The following is a 19662-nucleotide window of genomic DNA, read 5'->3' as shown; positions in this document are numbered from 1 at the left end:
GGGAATTGGATAAACACTCGAATTGGAGAAATTTGCTGAGCTTCAGGGCAAGTGTGGAGCTGGGGTTGGAGGGGGGGGTGGATTCTGACTAATTGGATAGCTGTTTGAAAAAGTTGCCGCGGGCGTGATGATGGGCAGAAGGGCCACGCCCTGTGCTGAGAATCATTCTATGATTCTGTGATCAGGAAACAGCTTGTTCTGTTACCCAGCGTGAGTCAGTGAAGCGAGCGGGTGGGGACTGGTCAAACACGGGCAGCTTGCTCACACTGAAGGTCATCTCCAAAGCGGTCAGATATCACCCAGGAAGTGTGAACCAACTGGGAGGAGGCACATGGTAAAGTCGGGGGTGGCGGGGGGGGGCGGCAGGATCCCCAGTAGTGCATCAGGTCCCCTGACAACACCCCTTGGCACATTTCCCAAATGTCAGCAAAAGCAATGATGTGACGCTTTCCAAAAGAAAGTGGGACTAACACCGGGCAGGGCACAGAGTGACATGTCAGATTCACCCGATCGACATTTACAATGTCACCAATTGAAGATTTATAATCTTTTGACTTATCCCAGCCTCTCCCCTCCAAAAGCACTTTGAAAATCTTTGCATAGAGATTCTGTAACTTAATAACTGGAAATAATCAAAAAGATCAAATGCATTCTTCATGATTGTCGCATCATCAGAATTCTGAAGTACATAAGGAAATATAATATCACTTGTGCTTAGCTGAAAAATCAAGCTAGGTTTATGGACAGGTTCAGAGTAGCGGCGTGGTCACATTCCCAGTTAATTTATTTTTTACATTCACTGACTGCTGTGGGCAGAATAAATTAAAAATACAGTTTTGCAAAATTGAAGCCAGAAAAATCAGAGGCTCATCGAATCCCTACAGTGCAGAAGGAGGCCATTTGGACCATCGAGTCTGCACCATAGCCCCACATATTTACCCTGCTAATCCCCCTGACACTAAGGGGCAATTTAGCATGGCCAATCAGCCTAACCCACACATCCTTGGATTGTGGGAGGAAACTGGAGCATTTGGAGAAAACCCACGCAGACACGGGGAGAATGTGCAAACTCCACACAGACAGTGACCCAAACCAGGAATTGAAGCCGGGACCCTGGCGCAGTGCTAACCACTGTGCCACCGTACCACCCATTCATAGGATCCCTACAGTACAGAAGGAAGACATTCGGCCCATCGAGTCTCTACCAACAACAATCCCACCAAGGCCTTATTCTCGTAACCCCACATATTTACCCTGCTAATCTCCCTGACACTAAGGGGCAATTTAGCATGGCCAATCAACCTAACCTGTGTACCTTTGGAGTGTGGGCGGAAACCGGAGCACCCGGAGGAAACCCACGCAGACACGGGGAGAATGTACAGACTCCACACAGACAGTGACCCGAGGCTGGGTCAAAAAGCTCAAAGCGATTCGTTTCTCCCCCTCTCACTGAATAGCCCCAGAAAGCTAAACTCCTTCCCACTCACTCCCGATGTATCCCAAATCCCTTCCTGTTCATTCCTCCGGACTGATTCGTAATGGGCTCAATCCCCTCCACACTGTAGTGGGAATTGAGGTGATTACACTGAGACACAATTGAGTCGACACATCTGAAATGATAAAATACTCTCGAAGTTATCTAAGCCGCTGACCTCTCTCGCTCTTTCCTGAAGGCGGTTACTCGCCCTGGGTTACATTGTGACACATTCCATAAATCATTCACTCCCTCTGCACGGGAAAGCAGCCATTGAGTCTCGATGAACAAATTCACTGAGGGACACACTATCACTGATCCCAATCTCATCCTCACCTGACATCAACATCTCTCCACATTCTAACAACCGTGCCTAAGCCCTCACGGGACTGGGGACCTGGTTTTAGCCGGTTTCCTCCCAAGTCACTGGGACGTTGTGGCATCATCATCGCATTCCTACCCTGACTGAACCGCAGCGCGCCTCAGTTTCATTTCACAGTTCATTCCCTGACTAATCCGTCAACAGAGCTTCCATCGTCAGCTCAAATTTGTCAACTCAGAGGCTTAAAAGCAAAAGGAGACTTCGCCAGCCGTTCGAATCTTGCATTTGTTAATGAGCTAAAGGCAGCTGAATCAATGTGTAGGCATCAGGTGTGGGTGACGTTTGGAAGTGGGACAGCAGGAGTGTAGGAGAATGGGCAAACGAAATGTTGGCGGAATGGAATTATTTTGTTTATGTAAAGTAACTCTCCCTTTCCAAAACTGAGTGAACACTCACCATGCGATTCCCTGTCGTCAGACCTGGTCTTGGCTCGAACTCCTGCAGCCAATTAGGCAGCAATTTCAGTTTTGCATCATAATTAAGTGCGACTTTGGTGCTTGGCTGGTGAGATTCACAGAATGTGAATTCTGGAGTAATGCGTGCTGGCAATGATAGAGAGAGCATTTCCTTTGTTCCCTATTTCAGTAGCAGACAAGTTCCTAGAAACCTAGGACTGAGAGACCAATCAATAGCAGAGACTTTCGCCAAAGAGTAAGCTGTACAACAGGACTGAAGATTTAAGCACACATAGGGCCCGATTTTACCAAAGATTCGTGCCCGGAAACGGGTGTGAAATTGCGGTAAATTCAGGCGTCGGGCCTTTAACGCGATCTGCACCCGAATCCGAGCAGATCGCGGCTTTATCGACACCCGATTCGGGCGCGGATCCGGTCCACGCCCGAATCGGGCTGCCCGATTCGGGCACGGGGGAGGGGGGGGGAGGGGGGGATGGATCTCTGTTGGGGGCGGGAGGAGGGGGGGAGGATGGATCTCTGGTTGGTGGGGGGAGGATGGATCTCTGGTTCGGGGGGGAGGATGGGGCAGGATGGATCTCTGGTTGGGGGGGGGGAGGAGGGGAGGAGGATGGATCTCTGGTTGGGGGGGAGGATGGATCTCTGGTTCGGCGGGGAGGAGGGGGGAGGATGGATCTCTGGTTCGGGGGGGGAGGTGGGGGGGAAGATGGATCTCTGGTTGGGGGGAGGGGGGGTGGATGGATTTCTGCTGGGGGGGGGAGGATGGATTTCTGGTTGGGGTGGCAGCGGGGGAGGATGGATCTCTGGTTGGGGGGGGGAGGATAGATCTCTGGTTCGGGGGTGGAGGGGGGGAGGATGGATATCTGGTTCGGGGGGAGGAGGGGGGAGGATGGATCTCTGGTTGGGGGGAGAAGGGGGGGAGGATGGATCTCTGGTTGGGGGGGGAGGGGGAGGATGGATCTCTGGTTGGGGGGGAGAAGGGGGGGAGGATGGATCTCTGGTTGGGGGGGAGGGGGAGGATGGATCTCTGGTTCGGCGGAGGGGGGAAGGATGGATCACTTATTGGGGGGGGGGGGAGGAGGGGGAGGATGGATCTCTGGTTGGGGGGGGAGGAGAGGGGGAGGATGGATCTCTGGTTGGGAGGGGAGGACGTAAACCATTCCAGGCACGTAAACCATTCATTGTCTTTACTGTTAAAGGATAGGATTTGAAACATTTGAATGTTTTAATTCCTATCCTCTAACAGTAAAAAGCATCTCTTTTCAAAATATTGTTACACTTTAGAAAGTTAATTAACTAATTTTTCTGCATAAACTACCATTGCATTCATTTGATCTAAAATATTAAACTTCTGACACTGTTTAAGTCGATCCTAGATGTTCCTGGGACTAGAAATTTCTTCTAAAGACCTGTTGCTTCAGGATATATGCTACAAGTACTGGGTTTGTTATATATTTATTTTACAATATGTTGATGGGGAGACGTCTCTGTGACAACAGGAATGAACAGACACTCAAAATGGTATGGATGTACTTTGTTCTGTGTGGTCGAAAATTCTCAGAAATGTACATTTTATTTTTCACTTGAGACCTGCAAGTCGACACAATCAGCCCAAAATAACCCAAGCAGCTCACATTCATCACTGAGACAAAAGCAGACAGTTGAAATAGATGCAAGTGTAATCTTTCGACAAAAGCTTTGAGTTTAATAGCGTTATCAGATTGTTAGAACAATATTTTCTCTAACAAGAGCAGGTATAATTATTGCCAACTCTTCCATGTGTCAGCGAGCTGCTCTCTCTGCTTTTTTTTCTTTCCCGCCCGGGCGCGCTGCTTCAGATTTTTTTCGAACTGCGCATGCGCAGTTCAGAGCTCCGATTGTTCCGGCAGCGCTAAACCCCGCCCACTGCGCGGATCGGACTGGAGCCGGCAAAAAGCGTATGGGGCGCGCTGGAAAGAGGAGCCCTTAGACTCCAAATGGTAAAATTGGGCCCATAGAGTCTTAGAGGTTTACAGCATGGAAACAGGCCCTTCGGCTCAACTGGTCTATGCTGCCCTTTTTTTTAAAACCCCTAAGCTAATCCCAATTGCCCGTGTTTGCCCCATATCCCTCTATACCCATCTTACCCACGTAACTGTCTAAACGCTTTTTAAAAGACAAAATTGTACCCGCCTCTACTACTACCTCTGGCAGCTTGTTCCAGACACTCACCACCCTCTGTGTGAAAAAATTGCCCCTCTGGACACTTTTGTATCTCTCCCCTCTCACCTTAAACCTGTGCCCTCTAGTTTTAGACTCCCTTGCCTTTGGGAAAAGATATTGACTAACTACCTTATCTATGCCCCTCATTATTTTATAGACCTCTATAAGATCACCCCTCAGCCTTCTACGCTCCAGAGAAAAAAGTCCCACTCTATCCAGCTTCTCCTTATAAGTCAAACCATCAAGTCCCGGTAGTATCCTAGTAAATCTTTTCTGCACTCTTTCTAGTTTAATAATATCCTTTCTATAATAGGGTGACCAGAACTGGGCCCCACACCTCAGGAAGGACATACTGGCACTGGAGCGGGTCCAGCGGAGATTCACACGGATGATCCCAGGAATGGTAGGCCTGACATACGATGAACGTCTGAGGATCGTGGGATTATATTCATTGGAGTTTAGGAGGTTGAGGGGAGATCTAATAGAAACTTACAAGATAATGAACGGCTTAGATAGGATGGACGTAGGGAAGTTGTTTCCATTAGCAGGGGAGACTAGGACGCGGGGGCACAGCCTTAGAATAAAAGGGAGTCACTTTAGAACAGAGATGAGGAGAAATTTCTTCAGCCAGAGAGTGGTAGGTCTGTGGAATTCATTGCCACAGAGGGCTGTGGAGGCCGAGACGTTGAGCGTCTTCAAGACAGAAATTGATAAATTCTTGATTTCTCGAGGAATTAAGGGCTATGGGGAGAGAGCGGGTAAATGGAGTTGAAATCAACCATGATTGAATGGTGGAGTGGACTCGATGGGCCGAATGGCCTTACTACCGCTCCTATGTCTTATGGTCTTATGGTCTTATGTACACAGTATTCCAAGTGTGGCCTTACCAATGTCTTGTACAACTTCAACAATGTGTCCAACTCCTGTATTCAATGTTCTGACCAATGAAACCAAGCATGCCGAATGCCTTCTTCACCACCCTGTCCACCTGTGACTCCACTTTCCAGGAGCTATGAACCTGTACCCCCTAGATCTCTTTGTTCTGTAACTCTCCCCAACGCCCTACCATTAACTGACTGAGTCCTACCCTGGTTCAATCTACCAAAATGTATCACCTCGCCATAGAACATAGAACATAGAACATAGAAAGCCACAGCACAAACAGGCCCTTCGGCCCACAAGTTGCGCCGATCACATCCCCACCTCTAGGCCTATCTATAGCCCTCAATCCCATTAAATCCCATGTACTCATCCAGAAGTCTCTTAAAAGACCCCAACGAGTTTGCCTCCACCACCACCGACGTCAGCCGATTCCACTCACCCACCACCCTCTGAGTGAAAAACTTACCCCTGACATCCCCCCTGTACCTACCCCCCAGCACCTTAAACCTGTGTCCTCTCGTAGCAACCATTTCAGCCCTTGGAAATAGCCTCTGAGAGTCCACCCTATCCAGACCCCTCAACATCTTGTAAACCTCTATCAGGTCACCTCTCATCCTTCGTCTCTCCAGGGAGAAGAGACCAAGCTCCCTCAACCTATCCTCATAAGGCATGCCCCCCAATCCAGGCAACATCCTTGTAAATCTCCTCTGCACCCTTTCAATGGCTTCAACATCTTTCCTGTAATGAGGTGACCAGAACTGCGCGCAGTACTCCAAGTGGGGTCTAACCAGGGTCCTATAAAGCTGCAGCATTATCTCCCGACTCCTAAACTCAATCCCTCGATTAATGAAGGCTAGTACGCCATACGCCTTCTTGACCGCATCCTCCACCTGCGAGGCCGATTTAAGAGTCCTATGGACCCGGACCCCAAGGTCCCTCTGATCCTCTACACTGCTAAGAATGGTACCCTTCATTTTATACTGCTGCTCCATCCCATTGGATCTGCCAAAATGGATCACCACACACTTATCCGGGTTGAAGTCCATCTGCCACTTCTCCGCCCAGTCCTGCATTCTATCTATGTCTCGCTGCAACTTCTGACATCCCTCCAAACTATCCACAACACCACCTACCTTGGTGTCGTCAGCAAACTTACCAACCCATCCCTCCACTTCCTCATCCAGGTCATTTATGAAAATGACAAACAGCAAGGGTCCCAGAACAGATCCCTGGGGCACTCCACTGGTCACTGACCTCCATGCAGAGAAAGACCCCTCCACAGCCACTCTCTGCCTTCTGCAGGCAAGCCAGTTCTGGATCCACAAGGCAACAGCCCCTTGGATCCCATGCCCTCTCACTTTCTCAAGAAGTCTTGCATGGGGGACCTTATCGAACGCTTTGCTGAAGTCCATATAGACCACATCCACCGCTCTTCCTTCGTCAATGTGCTTGGTCACATTTTCAAAGAACTCAATCAGGCTCGTAAGGCACGACCTGCCCCTGACAAAGCCGTGCTGACTACTTTTGATCATACTAAACTTCTCTAGATGATCATAAATCCTGTCTCTCAGGATCCTCTCCATCAACTTACCAACCACGGAGGTTAGACTCACCGGTCGGTAATTTCCCGGGCTGTCCCTGTTCCCTTTCTTGAATATAGGGACCACATCCGCAATCCTCCAATCCTCCGGAACCTCTCCCGTCTCCATCGACGATGCAAAGATCATCGCCAAAGGCTCCGCAATCTCCTCCCTCGCCTCCCACAGTAACCTGGGGTACATCCCATCCGGTCCCGGCGACTTACCAACCTTGATGCCATTCAATAGTTCCAACACATCCTCTTTCTTTATGTCCACATGCTCGATCCTTTCTGTCCTCCGCAATCCAGCAGTACAACCACCCAGATCCCTTTCCACCGTGAATACCGAGGTAAAGTATTCATTAAGCACCTCCGCCATTTCTAACGGTTCCGCACAAACTTTTCCCCCTTCACCTTTTAAGGGTCCTATGCCTTCACATCTCATCCTTTTACTCTTGACATATTTGTAGAAAGCCTTGGGATTCTCCTTAATCTTACCCGCCAAGGTCTTCTCATGACCCCTTCTCGCTCTCCTAATTTCCTTCTTAAGCTCCTTCCTACATCGCGTATACTCCTCTAAATCCTTAACACCTCCTAGCTCTCTGAACCTTCTGTACGCCTCTCTTTTCTTATTCACCAGGTTCATCACAACCTTCGTGCACCACGGTTCCCGTACCCTACCAACACCCCCCTGTCTCATCGGAACGTTGTCATGCAGAGCTCCAGACAAACATTCCTTGAAAATCCTCCACTTTCCTTCGGCACTTTTCCCCAAGAATGCCTCCTTCCAATTTACCCGTCTAATTTCCTCCCTGATGACACTGTATTTCCCTTTACTCCAGAGAAACACTTTCCTAGCCTGCCTGACCCTATCTCTTTCCAATGCTATCGTGAAGGAGATAGAATTATGATCGCTATCCCCAAGATGCTCACCCACCGAGAGATCCTCCACCTGTCCAGGTTCATTAGCCAGCACCAGATCAAGAACAGCCTCTCCTCTAGTAGGCTTATCCACATACTGTGTCAGGAAACTCTCCTGGACACACCTAACAAACTCCTCTCCATCCAAACCCCTAGCCCTAGGGATATTCCAATCTATGTTTGGGAAATTAAAATCTCCCATCACGACAACTCTGTTATTCCTACATCTCTCCAGGATCTGTTTCCCCATCTGCTCCTCAACATCTCTGTTACTATTGGGCGGCCTATAGAAAACACCCAGCAAAGTTACCGACCCCTTCCTGTTCCTAACCTCCACCCACAGAGATTCCGTAGTCAGTCCCTCCACGGCGTCCACCTTCTCTACAGCCGTGACACTATCCCTGATCAACAGTGCCACTCCCCCCCCTCTCTTGCCTCCCTCCCTGTCCTTCCTGAAACATCTAAAACCCGGCACCTGAAGCACCCAGTCCTGTCCCTGAGACATCCAAGTCTCCGTAATGGCCACCACATCACAATTCGAAGCAGCAATCCACGCTCCAAGCTCATCCACTTTATTCACTACACTCCTGGCATTAAAATAGACACATCTCAGACCTTCAGCCTGAGCACTTCCCTTCTCCCTCACTCGTCTAACCTCCCTCTTACCCTGTCTACATTCCTTATCTATTTGCGAGCTAACCTCCTCGCTCTCAGTCCCCTCATTTCGATTCCCTCCCCCCAACCTTTCTAGTTTAAAGTCTCACCAGTAGCCTTAGCCAACCTTCCCGCCAGGATATTGGTCCCCCTGGGATTCAAGTGCCACCCGTCTTTTTTAAACAGGTCACACCTGCCCCTAAAGAGGTCCCAATGATCCAAGTACCCAAATCCTTGTCCCTTGCTCCAGTCCCTCAGCCACGCATTAATTCTCCACCGATTCCTGTTCTCACTCTCCCGCGGCACAGGCAGCAATCCCGAGATTACTACCTTTGCATTCCTCTTTCTCAGCTGTCTACCCAACTCCCTATATTCTCTTTTCATGACCCCTTCCCTCTTCCTACCGATGTCAGCAGTACCTATATGCATCACGACCTTGGGCTCCTCTCCCTCCCCCTTCAGGATTTCTGGGACTCGACCAGAGACATCCCGGACCCCTGCACCAGGGAGGCAAACCACCATCCGAGAGTCCCGTCTGTGCCCGCAAAAACGCCTATCTGACCCTCTCACCGTAGAGTCCCCAATTAGCACTACCCTCCTTTCCTTACCCCTTTGCACTACTGGGCCAGGCTCAGCTCCAGAGACACTGCCACCGCTGCTTCCCCCAGGTGGGCTGTCCACCCCAGTAGTACTCAGACAGGAGTACTTATTATTAAGGGGCACATCCACCGGGGTGCTCACCATCACCCGAGCTTTCTCCTTCCTCACTGTTACCCAGTTACCCTCCTCCCGTGGTCCCGGTGTGACCACCTGCCGATAGCTCCTGTCAATGACCTCCTCACTATCCCTAACCCGGCGAAGGTCCTCGAGCTGCAATTCCAGTTCCCTAACATGGTCCCTTAGGAACCGCAGCTCAACACACCCAGCACAGATATGGTCGTCCGGGAGGCTAGGAGCCTCCAGGACCTCCCACATCCTACATTGGGAACAACATACTGGCCTGACAGTCATAATTGCCCTTTTAAACACAGGGAAAAAAGTGAATGAAGAATATTCCTCTCTGTTCCAAATTATTTCTACCAAGGTACCCGGAGAAAAGTAACTTATAAATAAAATTTTTTAAAAATAAGAAACTCACCCCTGCTCGCCCTTTCTGCCTAAGCCCGATGAGCCAAAGCCCCTCAGTTCTCACTCAGCTCCGTCTCACTCCGCTGCCCGCTAGATAGTGGGACCTGCCTTTTAAACCTCCTGTGCACTAAAAAAAAACTCAAGAGACCCTTCCCAGTAAACCCCGCGGCCACTGCCGGTTGCGCGCCAAAATTTAAAACTAAATTAAATAAATAAATAACACCCGCGGAAAAGTACTTAAAACTAATTCTTACCCCAAAAATCCTGTCACCAGTCACAGCTCTGCCTTTCTCCACAGCAACAAGAGGGTGGGATTCTCCAGCTGTTCACGCCAACGGGATTCTCCAGTCCCGCTGCAGTGAGCAGAGATTTGGCTGAGCGTCGAATTCTCTGTTCTCTTTGGCAGCGGTGCTGGGGGAAATTTCCCTCATAATTTGAGTCTATTTATTAGTGCAGGACTGAGTGAGGGCTGCATTGTCTGAGGTGCAGTTTCTCAGATGCAAAGTTAAAGGTAGACCCTTGTTCTGGTAGCACAGGTGGATGGAATAAATCTCATGGCTTCATTGCACAGCGAAGAAGGATCTTTGTATTGTCTTATAATACAAAGAAACAAAGAACAAAGAAAATTCCAGCACAGGAACAGGCCCTTCGGCCCTCCAAGCCTGCACCGACCATGCTGCCCAACTGAACTAAAACTCCCTACCCTTAAAGTACAAAGAAAATGTGTGTACTCAATCTCAAACAATATCTGGGATCTTGCTGTGTCAAAATTGATTGCTTCATTGACTTACAGAATGATGCGACTGATCATCCCAGGTGCACAGCATTGCAAAACTGTCATCAAGCAACAGTTTAAGAAGGTGGATAACTGGGGAATGGACGAAGCACACGTGGATTTGTCAGCATGAGTGAAACTGAGTGCATGTCCTTTCTTAAGATTCACATATCTTATCAAGGGCATTGGATGGCAATCAGCTATCAATGGAAGTTCTGCTGTGAACAAAGAACAAAGAACAGTACAGCACAGAGACAGGCCCTTCGGCCCTCCAAGCCTGTGCCAATCATGACGCCCCAACTAAACTAAAAAAACTCTTCTGCCCTTACTTGGTCCGTATCCCTCTATTCCTCTCTATTCATGTACCCATCCAGGTGCCTCTTAAATGTTGCTAATGTGACTGCTTCCACCACCTCCTCTGGCAGCGCGTTCCAGGCACCCACCACTCTCTGTGTGAAAAACTTCCCCCGCACATCTCCCTTAAACTTTCCCCCTCTCACCTTGAACCTGTGCCCCCGTGTAATTGACACTTCCACCCTGGGGAAAAGCCTCTGACTATCCACCCTGTCTGTGCCTCTCATAATTTTGTAGACCTCTATCAGGTCTCCCCTCAGCCTCTGTCTTTCCAGTGAAAACAATCCCAGTTTATTCAACCTCTCCTCATAGTCAACACCTTCAAGACCAGGCAACATCTCGGTGAACTTTCTTTACACTCTCTCCAAAGCTTCCATGTCCTTCTGGTAGTGTGGCAACCAGAACTGCACATAGTACTCCAACCTATCTCCTGTGTGCTTCTATAGGAGCCGGCATGGTGGTAAGTGGTTAGCACTGCGGCCTCACAGCGCCAGAGACCTGGGTTCGATTTGTGCCTTGAGTCACTGTCTGTGTAGATTTTGCATGTTCTCCCCGTGTCTGCATGGGTTTCCTCCCAGAGTCCAAAGAGGTGTGGGTTAGGTGGATTGGCCATGGTAAATTGCCCCTTAGTTTCAGGGGTAGAAGGGTAAATACTTTGGGTTTTGGGGTTAGGATCCTGGTGGGATTGTTGTCGGCACAGGCTCGATGGGCCGAATACACCAGGGAGTCTATGAAATGATAGCCCTGAACCTGCAGCTAGACAGTGTGATTTTGGATCGTAGGGTTGGTCAAGGAGTTGGGGTTAGGGTTAGGGTATCTCAGCCTCACGTGGTGATCTAGAAGCCCCGCTCTGCGCTGAGCTGAATTTTCTGGCCCGTCACGTAGGGCAGGACTGGAAAATGTGGTGTGCCGTTCAAAAGTCCTTCGGCGGGAGCGGAAAATCCACAAGGTTAAAAATTCCAGCCGCCATCTTTAGATGAGGGTGAGATGACCAGAATTGGGGGAATAGCACTCTCCGTTAGGAGAAACCAGGACAATATATAACCGGCTGCTCGGTCACTGTGAAAGCTGCATTTCAATATCAGAACCTCTGGAAGGATTTGCTGCTGAACTGATTTATTGAACGGAAGTGAACACTTTAACAATGAGATGTACAAGCTTTGCAAATGTTCATGTCTCTGAATGTGGCTCTGACTTACCCCCAGTGACAATGGGATTTAGTGGAGTTTATTGAATTTCTTGATGATTAATAGAGAAGTTATGTGAACAATATTGTGAGCGATCGGGAGATTATTCTAATCTTCCTAACATGATCCTGTCTGCTTTCACAGTCACTGAATTCTCAAGGTCATGTGGCGAGTTCTTTCTAATCTCTGCCTCTTCAAAAACTTGCCAATCTTTTTCACAAATATCTGTCCATTCTCTTCTCTCCTTCTCACTCGCTCACTCGCTCACTCGCTCGCTCACTCGCTCACTCGCTCACTCGCTCACTCGCTCCTCAATCCTCAATCCTCAATCCTCAATCCTCAATCCTCACTCACACGCTCGCTCACTCGCTCACTCACTCGCTCACTCACTCGCTCACTCACAAGCTCGCTCGCTCACTCACTCACTCACTTGCTCACTCACAAGCTCGCTCGCTCACTCACACGCTCGCTTGCTCACTCACTCACTCACTCGCACGCTCCCTCGCTCATTCACTCACTCACTCCTCACCCGCTCGTTCGCTCACTCACTCCTCACTCGCTCGCTTGCTCACTCACTTACTCATTCACTCACTCCTCGCTCGCTCACTTACTGCTCACTCACTCACTCACTCGCTTGCTCACTCACTCACACTCCTCACTCATTCACTCACTCACACTCACTCACAATCTCGCTCACTCACTCACTCACAATCCTCGCTCACTCACTCACACTCACTCACACACTCACTCACTCACGCGCACTCACTCACTCACACACTCGCTCGCTTGCTCACTCACTCACACTCCTCACTCACTCATTCACTCACTCACACTCACTCACAATCTCGCTCACAATCTCGCTCACTCAACACACACTCACTCACTCACAATCCTTGCTCACTCACTCACACTCACTCACTCACACACTCACGCACTCATACTCACAATCCTCACTCACTCACTTACTCACCACTCACTCGCTCGCTCACTCACACCAGTAAATATTCACACACCACACTCACTGCCCTTGTATGAAACTGAATTATAAGGTGTTCTTTGTTGAAAAAAGAGACTTCTTTTGTCAAAGTTTTTCATTGTGCACTCATCAGGACAATTCTCAAGAATATCAAATGTAAAGGCAACAACAGTCTTTACTATATGAGAAGACAGTGCTGATTGGTTGGCAAGTAGAGGTGTTCCCATGGAGAATGAACCAGTTGATGATGACTGACAGTTAATTGCTAAACATTGTTGAAATTCAAACCAGGTAGCTTGACTCTGATTGGTCAATACATTGCTCTGAGGAATGAACCTGCGATTGGTTGTCACCTTGTTTGGTTCAACTGCAACAGGCGCAATGTGTGTACCTGTTCTTCCTGTCTGCAAAGAGCAGGGCCCTGTTTGTTAATGTAGGTAACCTCCAGTGTGTGCACATTGCCAGCCTGACTGACAGACTTCAATTGGTTGTCAGCCTAATTCTTAGCACTCTGAGGATGATTTAAACAATGCTATCCAATCACAGGATCACATTGAACATTGGACATTATCCTGGAGAAGGAGTGCTGCACTGTCAGAGGTGCCAACTTCCAGACTTCACATTAAACCAAAGCCCTGTCTGCTGTGTCAGGTGGGTATATAAGATCCCGTGGCAGTGTTTGGAAGAGGGGCAGGGGAGTTATAGCTGGTATCCTAGTCAATGTTTATCAATTATTAAAAACAGATTATCTGGTTATGATCTCATCGCTATTTGTGGGAGCTTGCTGTGCACAAATGTGTGAGTGAGTGAGTTTACTTCATTACAACTGTGATTACATATCTAAAGTACTTCATTGGCTGTAAAGTGCGCTGGGACATCCTGAGGTTGTGAAAGGCGCTATAGCAATGCCAGAATCTCTTTCTCCTTCTTCTTCCAAGTGCCGCCTAGTGGCCAATCCTTTCTGCAGGAAAAGCAATAACTGATCAATGGGGGGGAAGGGGAACTCGGTGATATTGGATGAAATTCGACCAGTGAGGTTAACCCAGGGCAGAACGGATTGGAGGATACCTCGGGAGAGAATGGGCAGTGCCCAGGGAAATGGAGGTTTGCACTTTCTTGGTAGGGTCTGGAAGAGCTGGCGGACTCGCCTCGGCGGCCTCCTTGCTCAAAGGCCGATTGACCATCGTAAAAACCCATCTGGTTCACTAATGTCCTTACCCGGTCTGGCCTACATGTGACTCCAGAGCCACAGCAATGTGGTCGACCCGCAACTGCCCTCTGAAATGTCCGAACGAGACACTCAGTTGCATCAAACCTCGACAGAAAGGTCAATAAGGAATGAAACTGGAAGGTCCACCTCATGCCAACTTAGGGACAGGAAACAGCACTGGAACATCCAACTCTATTGACTCTGCAAAGTCCTCCTTACAAATAGCTGAGACTTGTGTCAAAACTGGGAGAGTTGTCTCACAGACTAGTCGAGAAACAACCTCCTGACATCGCCATACTCACAGAATCATACCTTACAGATAATGTCCCAAACACCACTGTTACTGTCCCTGTTCCGGGACAGGGCAGAGGTGGTGGCATAGTTGGATACAGTCGGAAGGGGATGCCCTGGGAGTCCTTAACATCGACTCCAGACCCCACAATTCTGTTAGCTTTAGGATAGTGATGGAAAAGGATGAGTGGTGTCCCAAGGGTAAGGTGTTGGATTGGGGGAAGGCTATCTTTAGTGGGATTAGGCAGAAATTGGCAGCTGTTGATTGGGAGAGGCTGTTTGAGGGTAAATCCACATCTGGCATGTGGGAGTCTTTTAAGGAACAGTTGTTAGGGCTGCAGGATAGGCATGTGCCTGTAAAAAAGGATAGGAAGGGTAGGATTCGAGAACCGTGGATAACCAGGGAAATTGAGGGATTGGTCAAAAAGGAAAGAGAGGCCTACATTAGGTCCAGGCAGGTAAAAACGGAGGGAGCTCTGAAGGAATACAAAGAAAGTAGGAAAGAACTCAAACGAGGAATTAGAAGGGCAAAAAGGGGTCACGAAATGTCCTTGGCAGACAGGATTAAGGAGAATCCCAAGGCATTTTATTCATACGTTAGGAACAAAAGGGTTGTCAGGGAAAAAAATCGGACCTCTCAGGGACAAAAGTGGGGAATTATGCTTGGAGCCCGAAGAAGTAGGGGAGATCCTAAATGAATACTTTGCGTTGGTATTCACAAAGGAGAGGGATGTGTTGACTGGGAGTGTCTCGGAGGGGAGTGTTGACCCGTTAGAGAAAATCTCCATTACAAGGGAGGAAGTGTTAGGTTTTTTAGGGAATATAAAGACTGACAAATTCCCAAGGCCTAATGTAATCTATCCAAGGCTGCTCAGGGAGACGAGAGATGAAATCGTTGGGCCTCTGACGCAATTCTTTGTCTCGTCACTGGACACAGGTGAGGTCCCAGAGCATTGGAGGACATCTAATGTGGTCGGAAGGATAACCCGGGACATTATAGGCCGGTGAGCTTGATGTCCGTGGTAGGGAAGTTGTTGGAGAGGATTCTTAGAGATAGGATGTATGCGCATTTAGAAAGGAATAAACTCATTAACGATAGTCAGCATGGTTTTGTGAGAGGGAGATCATGCCTCACTAACCTGGTGGAGTATTTTGAAGAAGTGACTAGAATGGTTGACTAGGGAAGGGCCGTGGATGTCGTCCATATGGACTTTAGTAAAGCGTTTGACAAAGTCCCTCATGGTAGGCTGGTGAAAAAGGTTGGATTTCATGGGATAAAGGGGGTGGTGGCTAGATGGGTGGAGAACTGGCTTGGTCACAGAAGACAGAGGGTGGTAGTGGAAGGGTCTTGTTCCGGCTGGAGGCCTGTGACTAGTGGTGTTCCGCAGGGCTCTGCATTGGGACCTCTGCTGTTTGTGATTTATATAAACGATCTGGAAGAAGGTGTAACTGGGTGATCAGTAAGTTTGCGGATGACACAAAAATGGCTGGACTTGCAGATAGTGAGGAACATTGTCAGAGGCTACAGAAGGATATAGATAGGCTGGAAATTTGGGCAAAGAAATGGCAGATGGAGTTCAATCGAGATAAATGCGAAGTGATGCATTTTGGTAGAACTATCGTAGGGGGGAGCTATACGATAAATGGCAGAACCATAAAGGGTGTAGATACGCAGAGGGACCTGGGTGTACAAGTCCACAGATCCTTGAAGGTGACGTCACAGATGGAGAAGGTAGTGAATAAGGCATATGGCATGCTTGCCTTTATAAGACGGGGCATAGAGTATAAAAGTTGGGGTCTGATGTTGCAGTTGTACAGAAAGTTGGTTCGGCCGCATTTGGAATACTGCGCCCAGTTCTGGTCGCCACACTACCAGAAGGATGTGGAGGCTTTAGAGAGAGTGCAGAGGAGGTTTACCAGGATGTTGCCTGGTATGGAGGGGCTTAGTTATGAGGAGAGATTGGGTAAACTGGGGTTTTTCTCACTGGAAAGACGGAGGATGAGGGGGTGACCTAATAGAGGTGTATAAAATTATGAAAGGCATAGATAGGGTGAACGGTGGGAAGCTTGTTCCCAGATCGGTGGTTACGTTCACGAGGGGTCATAGGTTCAAGGTGAGGGGGGGGGGGGGGGGGGGAGGTTTAACACGGATATCAGAAGGACGTATTTTACACAGAGGGTGGTGGGGGCCTGGAATGCACTGCCGGGCAAGGTGGTGGAGGCGGGCACACTGGGAACGTTTAAGACTTATCTAGATAGCCACATGAACGGAGTGGGAATGGAGGGATACAAAAGAATGGTCTAGTTTGGACCAGGGAGCAGCACGGGCTTGGAGGGCCGAAGGGCCTGTTCCTGTGCTGTATTGTTCTTTGTTTTGTTCATTAATCTCAAGGCAACGGGTCAAAAATGGACAAGCAAACATCAGTTGGTAGAAACACTAAGGGTGGCAAGGGCACAGAATAGATTCTGGGTGGGGGTACCTCAATGTCTATCACCAAGAATGCCCAGGTAGCTCGGGTGGCACAGTGGTTAGCGCTGCTGCCTCACAGCGCCAGGAACCCGGGTTCAATTCCAACCTCGGGTCACTGTCTGTGTGGAGTTTGCATGTTCTCCCCGTGTCTGCGTGGGTTTCCTCCGGGTGCTCCGGTTTCCTCCCACACTCCAAAGACGTGCGGGTTAGGTTGATTGGCCATGATAAATTGCCCCTTAGTGTCAGGGGGATTAGCGGGGTAAATGTGTGGGGTTACGGGAGTAGGGCCCGGGTGGGATTGTGGTCGGTACAGACTCGATGGGTCGAATGGCCTCCTTCTGCGCTGTGGGGATTCTATGAGCACTGACCAAGCTGTCCGAGTGCTGAGTGATATATCTCCCAGACTGCGGCGGGTGGTGGGAGAAACAAGAAGAAAGACAACATACGCCATCCTGTCCTCGACCTGTTGTCGATAAGACTGTCCATGGCAGAATAGCTGGGGGTGGCCAAACACCAGGCAGATTCAGAACCCGATGAATTCGAGAGGCATCTTCCAAACCCTCCGAGATCTGATTCCCCACACCCACACTCCTCTTCACATCAACATTCTGGGAATGTCAACGTCCACGCTGAATTGAATTCCAATGGCTGGAGATATTGCTGACAGCACGTATATCAGAATATTATAAATATATTATAAATTCATAAATAATGCTGATTATTGATTGGAATTTCAAGCCTCATTTCTGCTGAAGGTTGGTACATAACCAGGGAAACTGAGAACAAGCATATCACATTCCTCCGAATACATTGGAGGAAGCGATAGGCACAGCTGTGAAAATCAAGTATATTTCTTGAATGTATCCTGTGATTTGAGGTTTGTTACTGCAGGATGTGTGAATAGTTTCAGTAACAAGGAAGGACTCTCTGACTCATCCTCTTTGTCCTGCAGACCAACTTTCACTAAGATAGAAGCAAAATACTGCAGATGCTGGAACCTGAAACAAAAACAGAAAATGCTGGAAAATCTCAGCAGGTCTGACAGCCTCTGGAGAGAGAATAGAGCCAAAGTTTTGAGTCTGGATGAGCCTTTGTCAGAGCTGCCAATTGCTTCCTCCAATGTATTCGGAGAAATGTGATGTGATTGTGCTCAGTTTGCCATCTCTAACTGACACTGGTTAAATACCAACCTTCACTATTTGCCTCAATCCCTTCCGAAATGACCAAGAGTTGTCCTTTAATCATTGACTGCGTCCACGTCAGTGTCCACCCTTGGCAGGGTGCTGCTCATTCCTTGGTCACCCATTTCCAGCTCTGCCACATTGTGGGTCAGCCTTTACCAACAGGTCCACCCAGGTTAACACAGTTCCCCAAAGACTAGTGTCTGGACGTCAGACACTCAGTCCAGTTTGCACCAAAACCCATTTACCCAGGTGCTCTTACTCATGAGACAAAGAGTCGCCTCGCAATTATATTTTTAAAAACTTTGAACTTTATTCCAAAACTCGTGGTACCAAACTTCACCCAACACTCTGAACACAAATAACCCACTCTCTCTTACCTTATCTGAGACCTAGATACTAATATCCAGCAGAGAGACTTCACCGAGGAGCATTCTGGGAGGGGTCGTCGCAGTCACCCCGACTGTATAGTGGGTAGAGGAAGAACTGGTGTCAAGGAGCAGTTAAGAGTCAGAGTACAATAGAGGAGGAATTTCTGGAGTGCATACGGAATAGTTTTCTGCAGCAACACATTGAGGAACCAACAAGGGAACAGGCCATATTGGACCGTGTGTTGTATGGTGAGAAAGGATTAGTTGTCAATCTAGTTGTGAGTGGTGGATTGGCCACGCTAAATTGCCCCTTAATGTCAGGGGGACTAGCGAGGGTAAATGCATGGGGTTAGGGCCTGGGTGGGAATGTGGTCGGTGCAGACTCGATGGGCCAAATGGCCTCCTTCTGCACTGTAGGATTCTATGATTCTATGATACTAACCCTTGGGGATGAGTGACCATATTATGGTAGAATTCTTTGTCAAGGTGGATAGTGATGTAGTTGATTCTGAGACCAGGGTCCTGAATCTCAACAAAGGGAACTATGATGGTATGAGGCATGAATTGGCCATGATGGACTGGGAAACATTACTGAAAGGAAAGACAGTGGACAGGCAATGGGAGGCATTTAAAGAATGAATAGGTGAACTCGAGAAGTTGTTAATTCCTGTTTGGCGCAAGAGTGCTAAGGGAATTGTGGCCAAACCATGGCTTTCAATGGAAATTAGAGACAGGGAGTGATTTTACCATCAGGATCTGCCCGTTTTGGGGAAGGAAAACTTGGTAAAGTCGGGCGTGAGGCGAGTAGCGCGATCCGCGCCCATCTCCGCTCCTGTTCCCCCTTTACTAAGGGTTGAAAATGGCCACCATCAGGACTGTGCCTGAAATGGGCGCGACGGCAATTTAAATACATTTGCATGCATTTAAATTAACTTAATGGGCTGCACCCCCAAACCTACCCACACTTCCCCCTTTACCACCACGTTCGCCCGTCCAGATTCAGCGCGAAACAGACATGCTCGGCAAAGGTCCGATTCGGGTGCTCCAGCTTCTGAGGAGGTAAGTTCAGAGCTTCCGGCGGCTCTCTGCCTCAGATCGTTGGTGGTGGGGGTGAGGGAAGCGGGTCAGATGGTTCTCTGGTGGAGGTGGGGGGGGGGGGGGAGGGCAGGGGCAGGGGCAGGGGCAGGGGCAGGGGCAGGGGAGGCCGCTGCC

General features: G+C 48.9%; 1 long non-coding RNA gene across 1 annotated transcript; it reads left to right on the top strand.

Annotated features, from left to right (window-relative positions):
- The first annotated feature begins 273 nt into the window (after positions 1-273).
- Positions 274-13510, top strand: LOC144511483 (uncharacterized). The gene is made up of 3 exons (XR_013500830.1): positions 274-334; positions 10429-10495; positions 13474-13510. It is a non-coding gene; the product is annotated as an uncharacterized LOC144511483 (long non-coding RNA).
- The last annotated feature ends 6152 nt before the right edge of the window (positions 13511-19662 follow it).

This window comes from Mustelus asterias, chromosome 24, assembly GCF_964213995.1.
Source record: "Mustelus asterias chromosome 24, sMusAst1.hap1.1, whole genome shotgun sequence".
Taxonomy (NCBI): domain Eukaryota; kingdom Metazoa; phylum Chordata; class Chondrichthyes; order Carcharhiniformes; family Triakidae; genus Mustelus; species Mustelus asterias.
Note: the sequence above shows the minus strand (reverse complement) of the source record. Positions and strands in the feature narration are given on the sequence as shown.